Source organism: Phalacrocorax carbo, chromosome Z (assembly GCF_963921805.1).
Source record: "Phalacrocorax carbo chromosome Z, bPhaCar2.1, whole genome shotgun sequence".
Lineage (NCBI taxonomy): Eukaryota > Metazoa > Chordata > Aves > Suliformes > Phalacrocoracidae > Phalacrocorax > Phalacrocorax carbo.
In genome coordinates, this window is record NC_087548.1 from 5463864 (window position 1) to 5489723 (window position 25860).

The 25860-nt window shown below is 46.8% G+C and overlaps 2 pseudogenes; both read right to left on the reverse strand.

The window, feature by feature from the left end:
• Positions 1-1642: 1642 nt before the first annotated feature.
• On the reverse strand, positions 1643-7024 carry LOC104052624 (elongation factor 2-like; annotated as a pseudogene).
• Positions 7025-9134: 2110 nt separating this feature from the next.
• On the reverse strand, positions 9135-18893 carry LOC104046757 (elongation factor 2-like; annotated as a pseudogene).
• Between the last annotated feature and the right edge of the window lie 6967 nt (positions 18894-25860).

Here is a 25860-nt window from a genome sequence, read left to right on the forward strand (position 1 = left end):
CTGCTCCACCTGGACACTCAGAAGTCCATGGGGCTGATTGGATCCACCCAAGAGTACTGAGGGAGCTGGCAGAGGAACTTGCCAAGCCACTCTATCATTTATCATCAGTCCTGGCTAACAGGGGAGGTCCCAGTTGACTGGAGGCTTGCCGATGTAATGCCCATCTACAAAAAGGGCCAGAAGGAGGATCCAGGGAACTACAGGCCTGTCAGCCTGGCCTTGGTAGTGGGGAAGGTTATGGAGTGATACAACTTGAGTGAGATCACCAGGCACATGAAGGACAAATGAGATCAGGCCCAGGCAGCACGGCTTCATGAAAGGCAGATCCTCCATGACCAGCCTGAGCTCCTTCCATGACAGGGTGACCCACCTAGTGGATGAGGGAAAGGCTGTGGATGTTGTCTACCTGGACTTCAGCAAAGCCTGTGACACTGTCTCCCACAGCCCCCTCCCAGAGCAGCTGGCGGCTCATGCCTTTGATGGGTGGACTCTTTGCTGGGTAAAGTCTGGCTGGATGGCCGAGCCCAGAGAGTTGTGGTGAACGGAGCCAAATCCAGTCAGCGGCTGGTCACGAGTGACATTCCCCAGGGCTCAGTGTCGGGACCAGTCTTGTTTAATATCTTTAACAATGATCTGGATGAGGGGATCGAGTGCGCCCTCAGAGAGTTTGCAGATGACACCAAGTTGGGTGGGAGCGTCAATCTGCTCGAGGGCAGGAAGGCTCTGCAGAGGGACCTGGACAGGCTGGATCGATGGGCTGAGGCCAGTTGTGTGAGGTTTAACAAGGCCAAGTGCCAGGTCCTGCCCTTGGGTCACACCAACCCCAGGCAACGCTGCAGGCCTGGGGCAGAGGGGCTGGGAAGTGCCCGGCGGAGAAGGCCCTGGGGGTGCTGGCTGACAGCCGGCTGGGCATGAGCCAGCAGTGCCCGGGTGGCCAAGGAGGCCACCAGCCCCCGGGCTTGTGTCAGCACTGGTGTGGCCAGCAGGAGCCGGGCAGGGATGGGGCCCCTGTGCTGGGCCCTGGGGAGGCCCCACCTCGAATGCTGGGCTCAGGTTTGGGCCCCTCGGGACAAGAAGGGCCTTGAGGGGCTGGAGCGTGTCCAGAGAAGGGCAGCGGGGCTGGGGCAGGGTCTGGAGCACAAGTGTGCTGGGGGGCGGCTGAGAGGGGCTGGGGGGGTTTAGCCTGGAGAAGAGGGGGCTGAGGGGAGCCCTTCTCGCTCTCTGCAGCTGCCTGAGAGGGGCTGGAGTGAGGGGGGGGCTGGTCTCTGCTCCCAAGTCACCAGGGACAGGACGAGAGGGAACGGCCTCAGGCTGCGTCAGGGGAGGTTTAGGTTGGAGATGAGGGGAAATGTCTTCCCTGCCAGAGCGGTCAGGCCCTGGCACAGGCTGCCCAGAGAGGTGGGGGAGTCACCGTCCCTGGGGGGGTTCAAAGGACGTGCAGCCGTGGCCCTTGGGGACATGGTTTAGGAGGCCTGAGGGTGTTGGGTTGGGGGTTGGACTTGATGATCCCAGAGGTCTTTTCCAACCTTAATGATTCTGTCAGTCTATGATTATCACAACATGTTAGCACTGTGTGTGTATTTAGTGTGACACTCAAAAGTTTTTAATTTTCTTCCTGGTTTTATGAGAGAAGAGTATCAGGACAAAAACTGGGCAGTGCATCACACAACATGAAACAGAAATGTTTACAACTTACCTAGGAGTTATCCAGAGGTGGAATGCCCTCCCCTCAAGCCTTTGCCTTTACGTGTTTCAGCCACACCTTGCTAAGGACAGGAATTTGCATCGTAAGGATCTCCAGGCAAAACCTGCCAGTGATCAAAGACACACTGTGGAAAAGCCTGGCCACCAGTGTTGGATCTCAAGTCAGTGGTAAAACCTAGTGGGAAGGAAAAAATGAAAAGGGATGAGCCAGCTCCAGGAAAAAATAAAATTGGTTTATTGTGATTTTCTGCATAGACAAAACCCCAAAAACACTCTTCAGGAAGCTGGGTATGGTACTGTTGGGAAACTGCTACTTTGCAGGTAATTCTTTCAAGCAGGTGAAAGTGAGCCCAACTCCAAAGAAGTCCCAATAGGGCTTGTGTGATCATGTACATTTGCAATTAAAAGGCAATCAAAATTAAGTTTCAATAGATAGATAAGTATATGGGGAATAAGATGTTTGATATGTCTTGGCACCTGAACCGACCATTCAGTCTGAGATCTTAGGGTTATGGTAAGTAGTACAGACCTGTTAGTTTAGTGTTCAGAAGGAGTCAAAATGCGAAATCAAGTACTAGTACCTGCTAGGAAAAGAACAGAAAACAAAACATTATGTCCAGTGAAAGCCTGCACCTTTATTTTAAAGTTGTGCAGTTATGAGGGGGAGACTGAGTAACTTCATAAAGAAATCCATTGAGGGTTACTAAATTGATCTAGAAACCACTTCTGCCCCAGGAAGCCTCTGAAAGTGGCTATAAAAAAGTGACTGGGGAAGTTTTATACCAGCTTACCTCATTCTTCCTCTTCCCTAAGTGCTCACTTGTCATAAAAAAGACGCTGGACTAACTCGACATTTAGTCTGACAGTACAGGAACTTTACATTTAACTGAAAATGTATATGTGCTTCCTTTGCCATTTCCTCATCTTCATAGCAGTTCATCCCCTTCTTCCAGGTATTCAGTCCCGCGAAGAGCTGCTGCCTGTGAATGGAGACTTTGCTACTGTAGGACTACTTCTAACCACTGGTTCATAGGAACAATGATACTTCCCCATGTTTTTGGATCACTGTTTTAGCAAGAGTCGACAGCAGCTTTGGCAACGAACCAGCGAGGCAGTTTTGCAGAATACGGATGTCAACGTGCTGTGTAAGTTGGGACTGAGAGCCCAGTGTAACATACGTCCAAGCAAGTCTAAGCTTATGCTTCTTTTTGGTTTTCCATGTTTGGAAAATGGGTCTCTCTATGAAAGTGTTTTAAGCTCTATGCAAACTTGGAGAAAGGGGGGAAAAAACCCCTGAAAATACCCAAAAGCCAGCCAGACAAACACATGTAAATTGTTCTTTTAAGAAATTAAATTGCCAGTTCAGAGTTTAAAAGTTAAGCATCTCTTATTTCATCACTGATTATTTTAGCAGTTACCACACTAATGTACTTTGGCAAAGAAGCCCCCTCCAAAATAAAACATGGCATTTCTTACAGTTTTACCATGTGAGGAGTTCCAAAGGCACCCCATGAAACTGGTAAACTTTCTGTCACGATGTCCCAGGATACTCTTGAAGTACATTTTTGAAGGGGGAGGAGGGAGACTGGGGACACAAACCACAGTACCAGAGGAAGGGCTCTGTACCACACCAAGAAGTTGATGTTTCACAGGGGCAGCATAAGAAGGATCAGGTTATTATTTCAAAGGTAGTCTTAAGAATTGGCAAGAGGGTTTAATGCCATTTAAGCTACTCAGGCTGGCACTCTGTCCCTCTTTTAAAGATTCAGATTGGTACCAAATTTTCTAGGCTATTGCTGCTGAAGACCAATTCTTTCTTCCAGGCTTGCTTCAGAGGAAGAACTTGATTTGAAATGATGGAAACTGAATCTGGTGAACATTGAAATGTCTTAAGGTGCAGAAGCCGCCACATCTTTTTGGCACCCTCTGCTGGCACGAAAGCCCCGGGGGGTAGGCTGCCACAAAAAGGAGTAAACTATTTGTCTCTGAGCTGAAGATGCAAAGGGACAACAGGAGGAAGCTTGGAGCTAGTGAGATGGGAATTCTGAAGTCCCTTTCATCCCGCAGAGGTCTTTCTTTAACTGCATGTTGTGGGTAACAAAAAAGTGTTCTCTTACCAAACGAGTCAGGTAGGAATGACTTGACCACAAACACTGGAGTTCCTGCCACTTGGGATTCTTCAAAACTGTGTCCCCTTTTCCTGTTCAGCACACAATAGATCCCACCAACCACTTGTTATGGGCCCTGTAAAAGAAAAATTCTATGAAGTTATGTAAACGGAGGTCACCAGTTATTAAAACACAGCCAGGCAGCATTAGATAATCCCTCTAGACAGCTCTCTTGATGTTTTTCTCATGATGGGTCCTCAGTCAGAGAAAATTCTCTCATGTGTAAGAAGTGGCTTCACTCCCACTTCCAAGACACCTTTCAGAAGCTCTGCCTGCCTTCTCTGCCTCACATGACTGTGAAGTTTCCAATTACTGTATATACTGGCTGTACCGGATTGTAGTTCCCATCCACAAAGGGAGGCAAAAAGTGCATCTGCTCCATGAATTACCTTCAGCAAGCCTTGGGCACAAGAAAGCAGAGTCCTCTAGTACTTTGTAATAAATGCATTTACTACAGGATGCAAATCTTATACAAACAGGATCTCACCGTACCTTATCATGGAACATACAACACGGCTGACAAGTACTCTGATAAAAACTGTACTTTAAAAAACCCCTACATTTGCTTAGAAACACACCACTGAGGTTGCAAAACTCCCCTGCTTTGTCACGACAGGTCTCACAAGTCATGAAGGTGAAGAAATTCTCCATTTTGCTGTTTTGTCCTTACTTGCACTCATTTTCTTCAGCCCTCATGGCTAAGACATTTTTTAAGCAGCTGAGCTGATTTCCTGCCCACCACCCAGCACCGCAGTCTGGAATTAATTTTTAAAGCAGGTTCTAAACCTCACAATTGCTTTTAAGACAGTTAAGACAAATTGGTATGTGAATAGCTGTACTTGGTGATAAATAAATACTTTTAGCATGGAATATATTTTCCAAGCTCTTTCATGGAAGAATTTAATTTACCAAGAATATTCAGTTTTTCAAAGGACAGAAGTCAATGTTTAAACAGCTCAGAAAAAAGCTTATTAAAAAAAAATTTAGAATACTTACTGCTCTTTCTGTTGACTTAGGATACCCATTGTTTGTTCTCCTGAATGCTTACAGTGACAGAAAGAAAGGATGGGAAAAAGAAAAAACCCAAATCATAACTTCCCCCAAAGTACTGGCAATTCATAAGGAACAGCACAATTCACCTCTGCACCTACATTTTCCAGTTTCCATTTAACTTTTTTCTAACTTTGGAATGAAAAACATGTCCTCAGACCAGGTCTTTGCATGACAGAGAACAGAGCTATCATGGTTTTTCGGAAGAAAATGTGGAAACACGGTTATAGATCTGGTGCATATCTGTCATTGGCAGTGTTAGGTTTATGGTTGGACTCACAGAATCATGGAATCATAGAATGCCCTGAGTTGGAAGGCACCTACATGGATCAAGCCCAGCTCCTGTCCCTGCACAGGACACCCCAAATTCACACCGTGTCCCTGAGGGCCTTGTCCAAGCGCTTCTGGAATATCGCCAGGCTGGTGCCATGATGCCTCCCTGGGCAGCCTGTGCCAGGGCTCCACCACCCTCGGGGGGAAGGACCTTTCCCTAATGCCCAGCCTAACCCTCCCCTGGCACATCCCCCTGCCGTTCCCTCGGGGCCTGGCGTTGGTCACCAGAGAGAAGAGACCAGCCCTGCCCCTCCTCCTCCCCTCGGGAGGGAGCTGCAGAGCGCCATGAGGCTGCCCTCGGCCCCCTCTGCTCCAGCTGAACAAACCCAGGGACTCCAGCCGCTCCTCGTATGGTTTCCCCTCTAAACCCTTCCCCAACTCCGTGGCCTCCTCGGGACTCTCTCCAGTACCTTTATACCCTCAATGTCCTGCGGTGCCCAACGCTGCCCGCAGCGCTCGGGGTGAGGCCGCCCCAGCGCGGGGCAGAGCGGGACAATCCCCCCCCTCGCCCGGCTGCGATGCAGGGCTTGATGCCCCCCAGGGCACGGCTGGCCCTCTGGGCTGCCAGGGCACGCTGGTGGCTCATGTTCAGCCTGCCATCGGCCAGAGCCCCCAGGTCCCTCTGCAGAGCTGCTCCCCAGCCCCTCGCGCCCCAGGCTGTCTGTACAGCCAGGGCTGCCGTGCCCCAGGGGCAAAATCCGGCAAAATTGCCCTTGTTAAACTTTGCACAGTTGGTGATTGCCCAGCTCTCCAGATCTCACTGCAGGGCCTCTCTGCCCTCAAGAGTGTCAACAGCTCCTCCCAGACTCGATGATCTTAAGGGCCTAACTAAATGATGAATCTATGATCTCAGATATAATATCCTGTTGCATACCTGTATTTCTACCAGATAGATGGGCCCCATAAGCCTGGGTTGTGCTGTAAGCGTAGAGGCATACAGAACCCTCCTTGCAGGAGGAACGATTTGCCCACCGCCATGGTGAATAGGAACCGCATGCAGAATGACGTCATGGATATCAAAACAAACACCTCTCATGCTCTCCTCGTAGAAGACATCCTGCAGTATTAAAAGGGGAAAACCAAAGGTGTGATGCTACTATAAGATGTGACCCTTCACTTAGCAGGATTCAGGCCTGATTTAAGTCCCTCACGCTGATGCTGAACAGTTATGTCTGGACCAAGGCAGTGCACACTACACACAAAGCAAAGTCCTTCTAGGAAGGACTCAAATGCTCCTCTAGCATTTGAGATCTCACACTTGGAACAGACATTAAACTACCCACAGACAACAACGTGTCATTATGTAGGTTGAGTGACATATGTCCTTCAGTGGGAACAATTTCCAACTAGCTCACTACCCTGTTCTTATCAGTTACTGACAGTTTCTACATATTTCACAGGAACAGAGCTCAGATATATTTCAGTTACACAAGATAAAAGTACAGAACTACACTTACCTCCTTTGTAGCCCACTGGAAACCAGCAACAACGTTGTCTTTGATTTCATTTAGATACTGAACACCTTTCATGATGTCAGCTGAGATATTTAGACTGATACCATCAGGTTCAAAGCAACAAATCTTACGAGTCTCAGACACATCGTACTTGTATTTCTCTGCCAAGTAATGCGCATGCTGTTTCAGTTCTTGATGGGAACTGACTTCCCCTTTGTCTACGTCCTCTGCCAGGCCATCAGGAAAGGGTCGAGCCTTCACATACAGCCTGCTGTGTCTGTTGGGAGATTTGCGAGGAGTTAACAGTTTGTTAGAGGATTAAACACATGTGCCATCACAGATAAGCTTCTCTTCTGCTAATACTGGACTTGAAAATTATTTCAAATATGATTTACTTATTTCAACATTGGTGGATTTCTGAAGAAAGTGGCAAATCTACACAAATCCAAAAAATGCAGATCCTCTGGAAAATACTCAAATAGATGATCATATTACAGATAAATTCTTCAAAACCTAACTAATTCCTATCAACGTCAGACCAACAGCCCTGTATCAGATTCAGGTTCAGCTATTTACTCTTTACCTAGCCATGATCTCAGCCACACCTTCAGACAACTGGGGATGTGGTTCCATTTTTTTTACCAGACTTTTGTCCTCTACCTTTAAGGCTGAGAGTGAATCAGAGAATAGTAACAACCTGTTGGCTACCAGGGGACATGTTAGAAATGTTTGAAAGAAAAGTATCTTGTTATGATTCTGTGACTGAGGAGAAATCACAGGATTCACTAGGAGACCATCATCAAAGCTGCAGAAGGAATGAGGTGGTGTTGGTGGGTTTTTTTCATGTATGAAATAAAATTTTTTTCCCTTTTCTTAAATCAAAACTGGTATTTTGTATGCTGCAACACGCTTAAGTCCTGTTATCTCTCTAGCAAATTCAGTGCAATATATTACCAAGCATCTTATTTCATATCATTACATTCCTGATACACAAATTAACCACTTACCAGGTTATAAAAAGTCAACTAAGGTAAGTTTCTGTGGATTTTAGAAAGACCGAAAAGATTGTTCTCATCACAGAGTCACAGAATCCCAGACTGGCGGGGGCTGGAAGGGCCCTCTGGAGCTCACCCCGTCCCACCCCTGCCGGAGCAGGCACCCCCAGAGCAGGGGCACAGGGCCGCGTCCAGGCGGGGGGTGAATGTCTCCAGGGAAGGGACCCCACAGCCTCTCTGGGCAGCCTGTGCCCCTGCTCTGGCACCCCACAGCAAAGGGGTTTCTCCTCACGTTCAGGGGGAACTTCCCGTGTTCCAGCTTGTGCCCGTGGCCCCTTGGCCTGGCGTTGGGCACCACTGAAAAGAGCCCGGCCCCATCGCCCTGACACCCGCCCTTCAGATATTTATAGGTATTGATGAGATCCCCCCTCAGGCTTCTCTTCTCCAGGCTGAACAAGCCCAGGTCTCTCAGCCTTTCCTCACCAGGGAGATGCTCCAGCCCCTGATCCCCTTGGCAGCTCTGCGCTGGCCTTGCTCCAGCAGTTCCCTGCCCTTCTTGGACTGGGGGGCCCAGACCTGGCCGCAGCCCTGCAGCTGTGGCCTCACTGGGGCAGAGCAGAGGGGGAGGAGAACCTCCCTCGCCCTGCTGGCCACGCTCCTTTCCATGCCCCCCAGGGCACCGCTGGCCCCCTTGGCCCCAAGGGCCCGGTGCTGGCTCAGGGTCACCTCGCTGCCCCCCAGCACCCCCAGGGCCTTCTCAGCAGAGCCACCCTGCGGCAGGTCCCCCCCAGCCTGTGCTGGTGCGGGGGCTGTTCCTCCCCAGGGGCAGGACCTTGTGCTTGCTCTTGTTGAATTCCATGAGTTTCCCTTCAGCCCAGCTCTCCAGCCTGGCCAGGGCTCGCTGGGCGGCAGCACAGCTTCTGGTGCATCAGCCACTCCTCCCAGCTTGGTATCATCAGCGAACTTGCTGAGGGGTCGCTCTGTCCCATCATCCAGGTCACTGATGAATATATTGAACAGGACTGGGTCCAGCACAGACCCCTGGGGAGCACCACTAGTGACAGGCCTCCAACCAGACTCTGCCCCGTTGATCACAACCCCCTGAGCTCTGCTCTTCAGCCAGTTCTCTGTCCACCTCACTGTCCACTCATCTAACCCACACTTCCTAAGCTTAACCATGAGGGTGTTATGGAAGACAGTGTCAAAAGCCTTGCTAACTCAAGGTAAAGAACACCCACTACCCTTCCTCCATCGACCCCACCAGTCATGCCATCACAGAAGGCTATCAGCTTGGTCAAGCATCATCGTCCTTTGGTGAATCCATGTTTAATGTTTCTGATAACCTCCTTTTCCTCTACGTGCCTGGAGATGACCTCCAGGATGAACTGTTCCATCATCTTTGCGGGGATGGAGGTGAGGCTGACTGGCCTTTAGTTTCCTGGATCCTCCTTCTTGCCCTTTTTGAAAACTGGAGTGTCACTGGCTACCCTCCAGTCCTCGGGCACCTCTCCAGTCCTCCATGACCTTTCAGAGATGATGGGAAGTGGCTTAGCAACAGCATCTGCCAGCTCCCTCAGCACTCCTGGGTGCCTCCTATCAGGGCCCATGGATTTGTGAGGATCCAGTTTGCCTAAATGATCTCTAACCCAATCCTCCTCAGCCAAGGGGAAGTCTTTCTTTCTCTAGAGGAGCAAACAGCTCAAGTGTAAGAAATGTTACCATGTTGGCAATTCTAATGAAGTAGAAACGCCAAGTTACCTTAAGAAGTTTTCACTCTTTATTTTAATCTTCAGTATTATCAAATTTCTCTATCAGATTGGCTGCCTCTTCCTTCTTAAAATTCATAATGGCATCAAAGATCTGAAACAAGTTTATAGTCACCAGAGTAAGAAATATAAAAGAGCAGGTTTTGCTAATATTTTATCTTAAACATGATAAATGTCTGCAAACCCCGTAGTTTCTCTGTTCTGGGCTTTTGTTTGAGAAATTATTTGCCAGGATCATACAGTTCAAGATTCACAAATTACATCAAATGTTTGTAATTCCAAAGGAAGTTCCAAATTCCTATCAGAAGAGGTTCACACACAAGACACACGAATCTTTAATGTAACAATATGCAGAATATATTATTCAGATATGCTGCCTTCTACTTCTGTCCCACCTTCTGCACATTGTTCTTATACTGTAGAATTTCTAATCTCTACAGAAACGTACTTTATAAGAAGGATGGCTTTCCTAAGAGCTAACCTACTAAACTAAAAAAACCCTCCCCTCTCGACCTTGCAGTCAAATCCAGACAAAAATGCTGCTTTACCTTAACGATAGGATCCAGAACTAGCTGGCAAGATGTCCTTGGCAACTTCTTTCCATCTGGGCTAGTGGATCATTTGCTGAATTTTCCACTTGCTGGATCAAAATATCTAAAGATTATGTTTATTTTTACTCATTCAGTTTGAACTTCAGGAGCATCCACTTTTCCTGCAAATTTCCACTTAGTTATTTTTAAAAGAAAACTTTGTAAAGTCTCACATTTAAACAGAGATTAAAATAGCAAAAGAGTGGTGAATCCTTAGTTGAATGTAGCACTAACTGTTAGGTGTTTGGGGAGGCAAAGGATGGCTTTTTGTTCGGTTAGGTTTTTGAGGTTTTTTACTACACTTAAAACCACTGCCTTCAAGGTGCATTTTTAGACTTACAGGGAGCTAGGCACTGTAAGCAAACCTGTGGCCAAGAATTCTCTTACTTTACCCTGTTACCTATAAATGACTTTTGAAGCCTTGCTGCAAGCACTTAAATACCATACAAGATAACTCTTGGAGTACCCTATGAGCTAAATGAGTCAAGGTAGGTTAATTTTTTGTAAGGCATCAGAAGACAAGCAAATATATTGAGCTTTCACACGTGTATGAATCATTCAGTTAACAGGAAGTTGTGTACACATCTAATAGGAAATTAACTCCATCATTTATGAGATATAATTTGAGGTTCATTAAATTCACAGAAACACTCATTTGTATCAAAAGGCTGGATTTAGTCCATAATCTTGTGTTGTGTATTAATTATGCCTATGCAGTTCAGTAAAACCATTTATGTTCTCAGGTTCTAAGAGTGAATCTTCTCTCACTGCTCTTATGGAGCAGGTTATCAGAACTCACCACAGAAGGCACGTACAGCGTATCTGCATTACAAGAAACTGCCGTTCTCAGATACACAAAGAGTTTTGTTGTAAGAGCTACAAACTCATGTCTCTAACTAGCTTTCTGCGCTGCCTGTGAAAGCTTAGATTTACAGAAGCACAAACTCAGCATACGCTGGTGTGCATCACTGATATCCTTAGGGTGTCACTGTGGTATCTAAGTATGTATCTACGTTCATTCCATACGTACCACGTTACGCAGTTATCACCCCAGTTTTTTCACCATATCTTTCTTTGAACGCTCAGCGAAATGGAGTTATATAACCGGATCAATCTTTAAAAGGTCGGAAAAAAGTGAATGCATTTCACAAAACACTGATTTGAAATGCATGAATTGATTTCAGTGCCAGGTAGGATCAGTAAAAATGCCAAATATTTTCTGAAACATAGAACAAGGAAATATTTTCCCCAAAGTGGGCCTATTGAATATTACTTTGAAGCAAGAACCTTACTTTGTCCCACAGAGTGGAAATATTTATAACAAAGGGTAAAATAAAAATTTCAGACATATATTTGTAAAGTGCTAAGTACAATTTGGAGGATCATAAAGAATATTAACTGAATTTTTAGTGAACTTTCTCTGGAAGTTAAAATACAGGTGGTTCATTCCTGCCACACAGATAAAACTGGTCTGGCTTAAAAATGGCTGAAATTCATGGAATATAAGAGTCAAAATACAATCCTAGCCGGGGGTCCTTTGTCTCAGTAACTAGATTAAGCTGCAGTCAATTTTAGCCATAAAGCAAACTAGTAGAGGATGATCACATTTAAATAAAGGGAACCAGGTCTGAAAACTCTGGTGAGAACGTGTTGTCTTGGAGCTATTTGGTGGAAAAAAGTAATATCTGAGGCAGCCTGACTCCGATAATTCCTGGACCACCAGAGAAGACTTGCGCTTGACTTTAGTTTTTTATTTCACAATTCTCAGCTGCAATATAGGAAATACTATTTGTCTTTCTAGTTTCAAACCATCCTTCCAGAGATACCCAGCATATTGTGATATAATTACTGGTAGAATAACAAAGACTTATATCTTCAGATTAGACAAGAGCAAATTAAATATCTTATCAGTCAGGAATAGCAGAAAGCCCATGTTTCTTGTTGTGTAAGTGACATAAGCAATAAAGTCTGGCACAGAAACCTAATTTTCTGGCTTCTGGTCCTTTGCCTTAAATTTCAAACCATAGCTTCCCTTCAGCAGTTTGTCCCGGGCAAGCGTCTGACATTTGATGTTTGAATGACACTGAGCAACTGGCTTGAGGTTACACATTTTGTTAGTGAGAAAGTATCACTAGAGGCTGATCTGCTTTGTGAATTCTCTCCTCTCTCCTAGTTGCTTTCAGTCCCCAGTTGGTTGGTCTGAAATAATATCCCCAAAGGAAAAAGTATGAAACAGTGGGGATGGAAGGGGACTGAGGAATGGCTCCTTCAGGTCGGCCAGAGATCTGAACTGCCATAAATGTACGCAATTGTTTCGTATCAAGGCAGGTATGCTCCAAAATAGGATTTCAACCACAGCAAAGTTTTGAAGTTTTCCTTACCATAATATTACCTATTGGTCCAGTTTCACCCTCTCCGTAGGTGGAAATGATGACATTGACATTTCTCACAATACCCTGAAATGTCTGGTAAAGTTCCTCTGGCTCCAGCTGCAATTCCAGCAAAGCACGATCCATTTTGTCCATCAACAGTACTGGTTTGATACATTCTGCAATAGCCTGCTGCAGAACAGTCTCTGTCTGTACACAAACCCCTTAAAAAATATAAGCACAATTAAAACATGCATTACATAAGTGGGCAAGATCTAATCTACTTTGTATAGAGGTGACTGGGAAATTCAAACTGGGAATTTGGTGGTAGTCTCAGTGCTCCCTGAAAACACCATTACTTAGTTGCATGTATCGCTCCATTTTCTAACTGAAGGAGGAGAAGAATGTCAGGCAGCTCCACTCCCTAGGATTTTACTGAAAGATTGACTTTATTTCCTCAGTTACTCTACATTCAACCCACAAACGGAATACAAAGTGGATATAATCCTCTAAAGATACAGGAAAGGCCATAGGCTAAGACTGCAGATTTGAATTCATACCATTAGAAGTTAAACTTTCAGAGCAAGAAGCTCCTTCCATCAGTCATGATTTTTTTTTTCTTAAGAGGAAGAAAATAAAATACACTGAGGTCTTTCTAATTAGAAGAGCATGCTTACCTGAAACCCAACAAAAGCACCATTAGTGACACGGAGAGCCGCTGTAACTTCAGAGGAGAAATCAACATGCCGTGGGAGTCAATTAAGTTAATAAGAAAACCTGAACCATCCCTACACTGTTTGACAAAGGACAGGTCATTGGCTGAGAGCTCATAATACATGGGAATTGCCCTGTAAGAGAAGATAATTAATTTTACTTATGAATTTATGAAACATTTAATAATGTTTCCTAATTTGCTCATTATAAAAAGTTGCATTGGTCAGACGACTATACTTGCTCTATTACAGTGCCAATATTTCTTGACATACTTGAGAAACTACAAGGAGACTTCAATATTTTAATTGCTAAAGTTCTTAGGATCTAAAATTCTTCTCTGGGTGTAATTAATTTTTATTCTTATTCAAAATCAGTGCCTCAGGATAGTAGTCACAGCATAATATCACTGTCAGACACTTGTAAAGTCACGCTCCAAATCACTTTACAACTTGTTAACTGTGCAGTTGCAGACATCAAAGACAGAGGTAATAATAACAAGATGCAGCCCACCACAGTGGCTTTGGAGGAACAGGGTATTAGCCTGTAAGCAAACCCATAAAAATGAGGGTTACTACTAAGAATCTTTCTGAAAGTGTCTTTCTCCATAGCAGGTAAGAGCGGCCACCAGATATCACTTAGAAGCTCTGCTCCAATATTGCCCAGATTGCACTCTGAAGACTGTGAGCTTCTGTTCTGTAATGCACAGCTTGATTCACATGTCAACTTAAAAAAAACCTGACAAGATGCAAGGCTTTGAGCAGACCCTTGTTCTGTCTTCAGACTAAAATGAAAGAAAAGAAAAAACGATACAAACAAATTCTTACGTAGACTAGATTGTGATACATCTTTCTTACTCATCTTTCCATGCGTCTGTGAATCGCGTTTCTCCTGCTCTGGCTGAAGTGATGATGCCCGTTTTACACACCAAGGAGTCTGTCAGGGTTGATTTGCCATGATCGAAATGAACAATCACACACATATTCCTAGTGCTGGACTTCTTGTCCATAACCACTTGGATCTGGTCTACTGTGAAACTCACCTGGATGGGGGAGAAAAAAAAAAAAAAAAAGAGAACCAGCTATTGTTTCCTTTTAAAGTATACAAATGTTTATGTGAAATTTTAAACTTTTGCTATTTCTTATTAAATTCACAATCTAAAGAAGAAATGAAGCCGTTCATACTTTTAAGCTTAGTATTACAAACAGTTGTTCATATTTTTGGTGTGTTTTTGTAAGTACGAAGAGTGGAGGAGTACCTTGAAATATGGCTCCAATTTCGTATCAGAAAATATCAACTGCCACAAAAAACGAAGAATCCACCTGCAGAGACAAACAGCTCATCCCTGCCAAATGTGGTGGGCGGGTTAGTGCACACAACTGCAAGCTGCAGCTCTCATCAGAGCTTCTGCACACATCCTTCTCCTCTCCTCCCACCTGTATCGGGTTTGCATGGCAAGGTTGTGTGGGGGAGCTACACAGGTCGTTTCTGTGAGAAGCTGCCAGAAGCTTCCCCAAAGTCTGACAGAGCCAGTGCCAGCCGGCTCTGAGATGGCCCTGCTGCTGGCCAAGGCTGAGCTCACCAGTGATGGGGGCAGCGCCTCTGGGATAACATGTTTAGGAAGGGGGTGAAAAAAACACTGGGCAATTGCAGCTGGGAAAGGAGTGAAAATATGTGAGAGAAACAGCCCTGCAGACACCCAGGTCAGTGAAGAAGGAGGGGGAGGAGGCGCTCCAGGCACCGGAGCAGCTCCCCTGCAGCCCGTGGTGAAGGCCATGGTGAGGCAGGCTGTGCCCCCACACCCGTGGAGGTTAGCAGTGGAGCAGATGATACCCACCTGCAGACCATGGAGGACCCCACGCCGGGGCAGATGGGTGCCCGAAGGAGGCTGTGACCCCAAGGGAAGCCCATGCTGGAGCAGGCTCCTGGCAGGAGCTGTGGCTCTGTGGAGAGAGGAGCCCATGCTGGGGCACGTTTTCTGGCAGGACCTGTGACCCCACGGGGGACCCGTGCAGGAGCAGCCTGTTCCTGAAGGGCTGCACCCCATGGGAGGGACCCACGCTGGAGCAGATCCTGAAGAACTGCAGCCCATGGGAAGGACCCATGTTGGAGCAGTTCGTGGAGAGCTGCCTCCCATGGGAGGGACCCCACGCTGGGGCAGGGGAAGAGTGTGAGGGGTCCTGCCCCTGAGGAGGAAGCAGCTGCAGAGACAGTGTGTGAGGAGCTGACCACAACCCCCATTCCCTGTCCCTCCGCGTGGCTCACGGGGAGGAGGTAGGGAAATCTGGAGTGAAGTTGAGCCTGGGAAGAAGGGAGGAGGGGGGAAAAGGTGTTTTAAGATTTCATTTTTATTTCTCATTATTCTACTCTGATTTGATTGGTAATAAAGTAAACTCATTTTCCTCAAGTAGAGTCTGTTTCGACCATGAGGGTAATTGCTGAGTGACCTCCCTGTCCTCATCTGGAGGCACGAGCCTTTCGTTATATTTTCACTCCCCTGTCCAGCTGAGGAGGAAGCAATGTAGCATCCAGCCAGGGTCAACCCACCACACCACCACTGCCCCTCTTTGCCAACTCTTCCTCCCACACCTGCTCTCCATTTCCCAGGGGTTTTCAGGCGAGCTGCTCTTCCTGGTTTCAGGAAAAGGCTGGGTCTTCTTTTGTAGCCAATATCCCACCTCTAGAAACTGGCGGCCCAGCTTAGTCAAAAACCTCTTTAAAGACTTTAATTAGTCAAGTGCAGAATGTTTAGAGCCTCTCTCACAAATGATTCTCCAGAAAGAAATTTTTTTTAATTTCCATAATTCTTCTATCTCTTGCTAAGATCAATTTTCCTCCTTCAGTTTGCGGACCCCCCGCTCCCCCAAACCCCTTGACCCTCAGAAGCCATTAAACACATGACAACTTAGCAAAGTAAGATGCGATCTTACTAATCTCGGCCTGTCTCATTCTGTAATGAGAATTACCTGTAGATCACAGGAGTGTCACTAAAATGGTTATTCTTGCAAATGCTTTTAATGCATGAAGTGCTTTGTAGGGACATGGAAATAGACAGGAGAAGACAGAAAAAATGATGGGGAATATTAAACAAAGGAACAGAAAAATCACACACCACATCAGTATTTTATTCTAGTTGCCCAGCTGAAGAAAAATGTACCTTATGAAACACTTAAATAGGTTCCTCATCTGTGTTTGAGTTGCAAATGACACAGAAATAATGAAACATGCATTTCTGTTGCTACACCAGCAAAAGCTTCTAACGCAGTCTGGGTCTTAACGAGTGCACCTGAAAGGAGGGAACCTGTAATTAAAAAAAGCCCCACAGCCCAGCTCAAAATATAATTATATGTAGGAGAAAAAATAGGGTGGGTATTTTTTCACTTGAACAGACACACTTCTGATATATATCTTATTACTGCATATTCCCATACCTAGTCTGGATCTTCAGTTCAACTTTTCATTATACATTTTTTCAAGAAAACAGTTCTTCTTAAAAAAAGAAATACTTCTAGTTAAAATAGCCAAGTTCTTTTTAGACATGAGAAATATTCAAACTAAGCAGCAGCCTGGCCTCTTCCTCCCCGAAATGTGTTCTTTCCCCATTCTCCCCTACATTTCTTTCCTATCTCAAAGTCTGCAATGGAGAAAACAACCAATCCCCCCCCCTTTTTTTTTTCTGCTAAAGAAAATTTGGTACAAAAAAGAACGTTTTTAGAGTGTGCCTACAGTTTCATCAGTGATCCACCTCAGATGAAGGCACTTAATTTCTGAATTTGCTCTGTTAGGTTATTCTTTACTTTAATAAAAAGCAATGATAGTTCTTTCCCAGAACATTCTAGGGTGCCCTGGCATCCAAAGTCTCACTCACAGCAAAATTTACATACTTCTGAGACCACAAAATATTTATCTTTCAATTTAGAGAAAACAGCACCACTACTTTTCTACTTTTATAATTTTCCCTGTTTTTAATTTGTGCTGTGCTAAAAAATCAGTACTCTTAGCAAAAATTTAGTGCTAGAGCTGTGCTATATACACTTATTTTGTAATGCAAACAAATACTTAAGTCTTGAAAGGTATACCTACGTGCTCTTCGTATTTGCTAATTATACACTTTCTTAAAGGAACAAGTGACATTTACTTCTGGTAAATCTTTACCACTGAGATCACATTTTGAACTGAAACCTGTATTTTATCATTGTCTCCAAGTTTCCAATACATTTATATACACAGGCTACACTGTGGTTTTCTTCTGGAGCAAGGAGCAGAGATGGCCATAACAGTTCATTTTTTTCCCTCATATTTTAAGCATACAGGCCTCCTGTGAGTGTCCATTTATGTTAATTCTAAATGCAAACTTCAGACGCATGTTCCTGTGACAGGACTGGGTGTTCTCCTATGGGCTGTTGGAGTTATTCATATAATCTGAGAAAGGATGGCATCGGAGCTGTCAGAACCTTGATACATGCCTGAAAACAGAGCTGGGATAATTATGTCCCCACTGTTACACAGTAGAATGAAAACAGATACACGGACTGATCATTATACAAGACATCGGTGTAAAATATTAGTTTTATGGGTTTAGCTCTCAGTTGCGGAGCTGCAGCAACTAGAGTTTGAGGTGGAAAAGAATCACTAAGTCATGACGAAGGAAAGGAGAGCCAAGAAACACAATGAGAGAAGAGCAGGGTCAGACAGTACTGGGTGGGAGGTGTGGGGTAAGGCAAAGACAGGGGGAATCGACAACCAAGTTTAAGGGATTAGATGGTCTGTAGGACCCATAGCTCTACAGGGTCTACATACATGGGTCTACATAGCTCAAAAGAAGTCATCACAGCCAAGGAGGTGAAGAGGCAGACCTCCGTAAGTGACCTCAAAGCTTCCGCTGACAAGTCTCACAGCAAGCCAATGCCAACAAGAATGTATTTTTATTTCAAACTTTCCATCCTTTTGTCTTCCCAACAGTGGGATCGTTCACCCGCTGCGCAACACGCCAAAACGCACACAGAGCAGAGGTGTTTTATTCATTTCACATTTGCACACAGATGGGTGCTAATTTGTAACTCCACAGAGCTAGCACCCCGCACCAGGAAACTACGAGGTATTTATCTTGTTACGTGATTAGTAAAAGCCCACCAAAATTCATATTCATTGGTTAGTAATTATCTTCTCATCTGGTATTGGTTAGGTGTATTTTAATTGGCTTTGTTAGCTATGTAAATTAGCACGCTTGCACCTTGCCGGAGTCGGGGGGTGAGCTTTCTCCACCCTGAGTCGTGTCGGTGGTCATGAGCTCCCCCTGCCGCCTTAACCTTTCTGGCAGTTACTGCAGCTTGGACTGACTTCACGCTCTATCACCTGGTGTTTTCCTGAGGTGGGATGTTCCCTTTTATCAGCCTCTCAGTTCTACAAGGACACAGCTGCAAAACAAATGCTTCCCTATCTGTCAGCTCCCTTCTCTGGCAGCCAGACTCTGTTTTGCCAAGGTCACAGGGTCCGTTGTCATTATGTAGTGGAAAATGCCATTTTCTGTGGGATGTCACGTTTTCTTAAGTGCAAGACTGCATCCCTTCCCAGAACCTGGGTGCCTTAGGTGTTACTGCATTAGGTGCTTGACAAACCTGGTGGCCTGGTGCTTGTCGTGCTTGACAAACCTGGTGGCCTTCTATGACAAAGGGACTTGCCTGGTTGACATGGGACGGGCAGTGGACATTGTCTACCTGGACTTCTCCAAGGCCTTTGATACGGTCCCCCATAGTCTTCTCCTGGAGGAATTGATGCGTTATGGCCTAGACAAGTGGTCTGTGCAGTGGGTGGGGAACTGGCTGACAGGCTGCACCCAAAGGGTAATGGTAAATAGCTCCTTCTCCAAGTGGCAACCTGTCACTGGTGGGGTCCCCCAGGGATCAAGATTGGGCCCAGTGTTATTCAACATCTTTATAAGTGATCTGGATAATGGCATCAAGTGTAGCCTGATGAAGTTTGCAGATGACACCAAGTTGAGTGGGGAAGTAGACACTCTAGAAGGGAGAGCTGCTCTGCAGGGAGACCTGGAGAGGCTGGAGGGCCAGCAAGAACCTTATGAAGTTCAACAAGGACAAGTGTAAGATCATGCACCTGGGAAAACATAATCCAGGAGTGCAGCACAGACTGGGATCCACCTGGCTGGAGAGCAGCTCTGTGGAAAGGGACCTGGGGGTCCTGGTGGGCAGGAAGCTCAACATGAGCGAACAGCGGCTGCTGCGGCCAAGAAGGCCAACAGGATGCTGGGTTGCATCAAAAAGGTCATCGCCAGCAGAGAGAAAGAAGTCATCATCCCACTCTACTCAGCGCTTGTCAGGCCACACCTGGAGTGCTGTGTGCAGTTCTGGTCCCTGATGTACAAAAAGGATGTGGCCAGGCTGGAAGGGGTCCAGAGAAGGGCCACCAGGATGATCAAAGGACTGGGAAGCTGCCATACGAGGATAGGCTGGGAGAGCTGGGTTTGTTCAGCCTTGAGAAAAGGAGGCTCAGAGGGGATCTCATCACCATGTACCAGTACTTAAGGGGTAGCTACAAAGAAGACGGAGGCTCCCTTTTTACACGGAGTCCCATGGAGAGGACACGGGGGAATGGACACAAGTTGCTCTTGGGGAGATTCCGATTAGACACGAGAGGGAAATTTTTCACAGTGAGGACAGTCACGATTGGAATAATCTTCCCAGGGAAGGGGTTGACTCAGCCACGTTGGACACCTTCAAGAGTCGGCTGGACAGGGCGCTGGGACATCTTGTCTAGACTCTGCTCTTCCTAGAAAGGTTGGACTAGATGATTCCTGAGGACCCTTCCAACCTGGGATTCTGGATTCTGTGCTTTTTGCCAGGACTACAACAATATAACACACCTGGGCATGAAGCTTTCAGCCTGTAGGAAGCTCCTGAGAGCCCAGTCTAGGTAAGTGGCAGTCCTCTATTACTGTTTGGTTTATCCCTTGGCGTAAATGAGTATTTTTAAGAGCTTAATGCTACTAGCTCACTTTTAGTTCACTTTGTTGTATTATAATAGCAGCTGTTCTTGTTAATATATCTGGGTAAACCATTCTTTAGGTTCTGTTAATTAGCTTGTTAAAAAAATACAATATATGAGAAAAGTTAAGAGCTCAATTCAGGCATTAATATTAAAGTCTTACTATGCCTTCTGGCACGAACTTCAGTATTATGTATTAATAAATGCTACCTACTTTCAAACATTTTATTTACTGCTTCATTTACATGAATGCCAAAACAGAGCTTGCCATATGTGCTGCTCTGTCAGAGAGGCAGGCCCTGGCATCACCGTTTTTTGTGGTTTTTTTTGGTCATAAATACAACTGAAAACACAAAATCAGATTAAAAATTAATAGCAATTTTAATTTTACATATTTTTCATTAGAGAGCTGTTACAGAGTTTCTGTTCTGCTGTGATAGCAACCAGATCAAAGTTATCTTGCTATGAAAAGCTTGCTTCAGAAGGGTTAAGGTCTTCCATGTGCAACAGCAAGCAAAAAGTGAAGGAGATGAAAGCCGTGATTTGCTTTCTTACAAGCAGAACATCACTTTTGCCAAACCCCTCAAGTTTCATGTCCACTACAGCCAGACAACGACCTCCCTCCTTTTAACTATGCATTACATTTAGGTAGCCCATACTGCAGTGTTGCTTATCCCTGGCTATCAGTAACACCTCCAGAGCAGACTGCCTTCCTCTGCTGCAGGGCATCTCTTTCTCTTAGATGTTCAAATTCTTATAGTAACTAACCATTACATAGCATCAACTCAGAAATACATATTCTAAAAACAAAGAAAAATGAAAATACTTATTGAAGCTGACAGAGGTAACTAGAATGTGCATTTCAGTAAACAATAATACTTATACAATGAAAGATTACACAGATTAAAAAAAGGGAAAAAAAAGGAAAGGGTTCCAACAGCATTAATCATCAAGAAATGCAAAGATGGACAAGCATCTGCTTATCACAGAAACAGGCTGGTAAATTCTGATTCACTAGAATAAGAAAGGGACTCAAAACAGGTGAAACGCATTACCAGCAGTGCAGTCATTTAAAATAATGGGGCAGGCTTGATAAGGGGGAAAATAAAGTAAAAACAAGAAACCACAACCCACCCTGTAGTGTTTCTAACAGGTTCATTTCCCTGAGGAAATGCTGCTGATCTGATTCAGGCCAGACCATTCTTCTGCAAGATTAGTGCAGTGCAGCCCTGTGTAATACATATACTCACACATACGCATAGCTTTTTCCAAGCCTCAATGGAAGCAATGCTTTTATTTCCTACCCTTACAAACAGTGATGATCAGGACTTAACGCCAAATCTTACGCTGGAATTCACGACACGTGTTGGTGGGCAAAATGTACAGAAACGTCCATATCAGTGACCTGCACTGACAAGGTGCACTCCCCATAACCTGCAGAAGGAGGAGAAACAGAAGCAGCGGCACCGTCCCTACCGGTACACCTAGCAATATTTCTAATAAAAGAGCATGTAGGGGATAAAAACGAATAAACTCAGCAGTGCCCGAATCCCACAGCCAGGCAGCAAGGGAGGCGGCCAGGGTCACCTCAGCGCTGCCAGGGGCCGCCTCCCCTGTCAGCGCGGGAGGGCGGGAAACACCTTCCCCGCGCCTTGTCCAGCCCCCAGGGCTGACACAGTAGGAGCTCCTGAACAGCATCACGTTCCGGCGAGGGCCAGCGGGGCTGCTCCGACCCGCCACGCCTCTCCCTGCCCGCCGCGCCTGACGGGCAGCGCTGTGACAGGCGCGGTGAGGAAGATGGCCGCCGCGCCCCCCCGGACCCCGGCTGCTGCCCTCCGTTAAGGCGCGGGCAGAGCCCTGCTGCCTCTGAGCGCCGCCACCGCGGTGGGTGGGTGGGCGGCCTGGTAGCCCTCTGGGTGACATCGCGCCTGGCCGGGCCTCCTCCCCGCGGGAGCACTCACCGTGGTGGATGATGGCGCCGGATTTCGCCTGCAGCCCCCTGAGCAGGGCTGCGGGAGGCGGGAACGAGCCGAGATCAGCTGTTGCTGCGCTCGAACATAGCATAAATCATAGAATCGTTAAGGTTGGAAAAGACCTCTAGGATCGTCAAGGCCAACCCCCAACCCAACACCCCCAGGCCCCCTAAACCATGGCCCCAAGGGCCACGGCTGCACGTCCTTTGAACCCCCCAGGGACGGTGACTCCCCCACCTCTCTGGGCAGCCTGTGCCAGGGCCTGACCCCTCTGGCAGGGAAGACATTTCCCCTCATCTCCAACCTAAACCTCCCCTGACGCAGCTGGAGGCCGTTTCCTCTCGTCCCGTCACTGATCCCGGCTTGTATCAGGAATACGGTAGCCAGCAGGAGCAGGGATGTGATCGTGCCCCTGTGCTCGGCACTGGTGAGGCCGCACCTCGAGTACTGTGCTCAGGTTTGGGCCCCTCGGGACAAGAAGGACATCGAGGTGCTGCAGCGTGTCCAGAGAAGGGCAACGAAGTTGGTGAAGGGTCTAGAGAACAAGTCTTATGAGGAGCGGCTGAGGGAATTGGGGTTGTTTAGCCCGGAGAAGAGGAGGCTGAGTGGAGACCCTATCGCTCCCAGCAACTACCTGAAAGGAGGTTGTAGCGAGGCAGGGGTCAGTCTCTTCTCCCTAGTAACAAGCCATAGGACGAGAGGAAATGGCCTCAAGCTGTGTCAGGGCAGGTTTAGGTTGGATATTAGGAAAAACTTCTTCACTGAAAGGGTTGTCAGGCATTGGAACAGGCTACTCAGGGAGGTGATGGAGTCTCCATCCCTGGAGGTGTTTAAACGAAGGGTAGATGTGGTGCTTGAGGATATGGTTTAGTGGTGGACTTGGCAGTGACAGGTTGGTGGTTGGACTCATGATCTTAAGGGTCTTTTCCAACCTTAACGATTCTATGATTCTGTAATTCTATGGTGACTTGGGAGCAGAGACCAGCCCCCCCCTCACTCCAGCCCCTCTCAGGCAGCTGCAGAGAGCGAGAAGGGCTCCCCTCAGCCCCCTCTTCTCCAGGCTAAACCCCCCCAGCCCCCCCAGCCGCCCCCCAGCACACTTGTGCTCCAGACCCTGCCCCAGCCCCGCTGCCCTTCTCTGGACACGCTCCAGCCCCTCAAGGCCCTTCTTGTCCCGAGGGGCCCAAACCTGAGCCCAGCATTCGAGGTGGGGCCTCACCAGTGCCGAGCACAGGGGCAAACGCCGCCCTGCCGCTCGTCCCCTGCCGGGCGCCCCTCAGCTCGGCCGGCGCCCGGGGTGTGCTGAGGGGCAGGCGGCCTCCCCTCCGGGCGTCGGGGTCCGGGGCGGGTCCCTGCCCCACTTGGCCGCCGCCTGCTCCCGCGGCGACCCTTCCCCGGAGGTGGGCTGCCCGCTCCCGCTGCGAGCCTCCCGGCCGCTCCTCCCCGGCGCTCTTCCCCACCGATGACCCGGACCCCTAACGCCGCCATGCCCCCCCAGCCGCTGCCCGTACCCCGGAGGTCTCCCGCCGCCCTCAGAGGGACAGCAGTGCCCGGAGGGCGCGGGGCGGCGGTGGCAGGCCGGGCGCGGGCACCCCCCGCCGCCACGGGGGCTCACGGCGTCCCTGGGCTCGTTAATCCTCCCGTGATAGCCCCGCGGCTGCGACCGCCGGGTCACTGCGTGCCGTGCGGAGGCGGACGAGCGTCCCGACGGCGGGCATCACGCTGCTTCTGTCACCCGTTCGGGCTCTCTCAGGGAAACGTTAGGTGGAGCTCCGTCCCTTCTCAGCGAGACCTGCCTGGGGGACCCCGCGGCGGCCGTGGGGCTTCACTGCGCTGCTGCTGTGGCGGGGGCCGCCCCGGTGGCTTCTCCCCCTCAGGATGTGTAGTGGCAGAGCGTCATGTTCGACTCCTTGCTTTGAACAGGTAGTCAGGCTGGCTGCCATAACCCCTTATTAGCTGCTTTTAAAAATAGGTTAAATGACTGATCGGTTCCCTGTTGAAACGCGAAGATGGCATCGCGTCCCTTTAAAAATAACTTGCTGTCACGAAAGGCACTGAAGTAATAACAGCACTTCACATTTTTAATACAGCCTTTCACCTGAAAACGTATTTTAGAAATACTAGGTAATTAAATTGTCAAGCATGGAGTGAGCACATGAATGTCTTCACTGAAAGCGCCAACTTCTAGGATCAAACTAACAGAAAACTGATACCATAGTACTTCCTAAGAATTGAAGATCAGAAAATAAGAATATAAAACCAACTTATTCTGCAAGCATATTATCATATACAAAGCACTATGGGTGAAATAAATGGCCGTATCAGCCATATAGAATGAATGGTCCTGTCAGAAACTGCTTCCAGCCACAGGTGTGGAAAATACTGTCCTGTTACCTTCAACAGAGCTTCTGCGCAGGCACACACACAATTTTAGGACCATTTTGCACAGCTGGTGCTCAGCCATGGTCCTATAAATATAATTGAAATTAACTTTATTCTCCTTTGACTTTTATTGCATTCCAGTTTATGCCAGTCTGTGCAGGAAAACAAACCTTATACAACTGTTGAATAGTTTCCAAATTAACAGACTCCTTGAAAAAAACCCTCAGTGTCTACTGACTTGCTATCTTTATGGGAATTTTGTTCTTTACATTACCTCATTTCCATTTAAAAGTAACAACTTTTACACAAAGTATCTTCCAGTCTATAAACTACTTACAAAAATCTTACAGGTGCTAACAGTTCCTCTTCCCACATTTTTTTTACTAAAAGCATAGCCTTCTTTTGCATTTCTGAAGCAATTACTGTCCTTATTCTCTCCAGCACAGCATTACCTTCAGCCACAAATATGAGGAGTGCTGTACTAAACCCCTTCTGGTTGTAACTTCCCTAAAACCAATCAATAGAGTCAACGAAACTGCACCTGACGAATGAAAGTTATGCCTATAGAAATAAACCAGAATGTAACAGAACAGAATAGAACAGAACAGAATGGAATAGAATAATTCAGTTGGAAGGGATTTAAAATGATCATCTAGTCCAACTGCCTGACCACTTTAGGGCTGACCAAAAGTTAAAGCGTGTTGTTAAGGGCATTGCCCAAATGCCTCTTAAACACTGACGGGCTTGGGGCATTGACCACCTCTCCAGGAAGCCTGCTCCAGGGTTTGACCACCCTCTTAGTAAAGAAATGCTTCCTAATAGCTCAGACCACGGGCTGTGTGCTGTTCAGCATACATTTTAAGGGCATAAGAGAAATTGAAGTCATATATTATTTTTGTACCTGCCTTCTGAATGTACTTGATTTTTTTTCATATGCTGTGATACGCCCTAGGAGAATCTAAAATTATTTCATGTAAGTGATTAGTTTTTCTGTGTGTACAGCAGTGTAAGTGAGAGTAGATAGTAGAAACTTGGACATTTGAAAAACTTTGAAAAGAATGGTTTGTGAAAGTGTAGCTGAGGCTTCATGAAAAGAAGTTGGTCCAAACTGTAGCTGGTATTGCTTCACTGTTGTATTAAGGGCACAAAAAGCCAGAGTCCTTATTCAGTAAGCGTTACTGGAGCAGGAGAAGATTCCTCTGCTAGTTAATACCTGTGTGGCAGGAGAAGCCATGATGGAACAGGAGGAGCCATTTCCTGTTTCTAGTGTTTCTCAGAGTTTGTAATCCATTTTCACTTTCCCTGTTTTGCTCTGGATCTGCTCTTTTTCACCCACAAGTGTAGGTTTTTCCTTTGTAGAGCC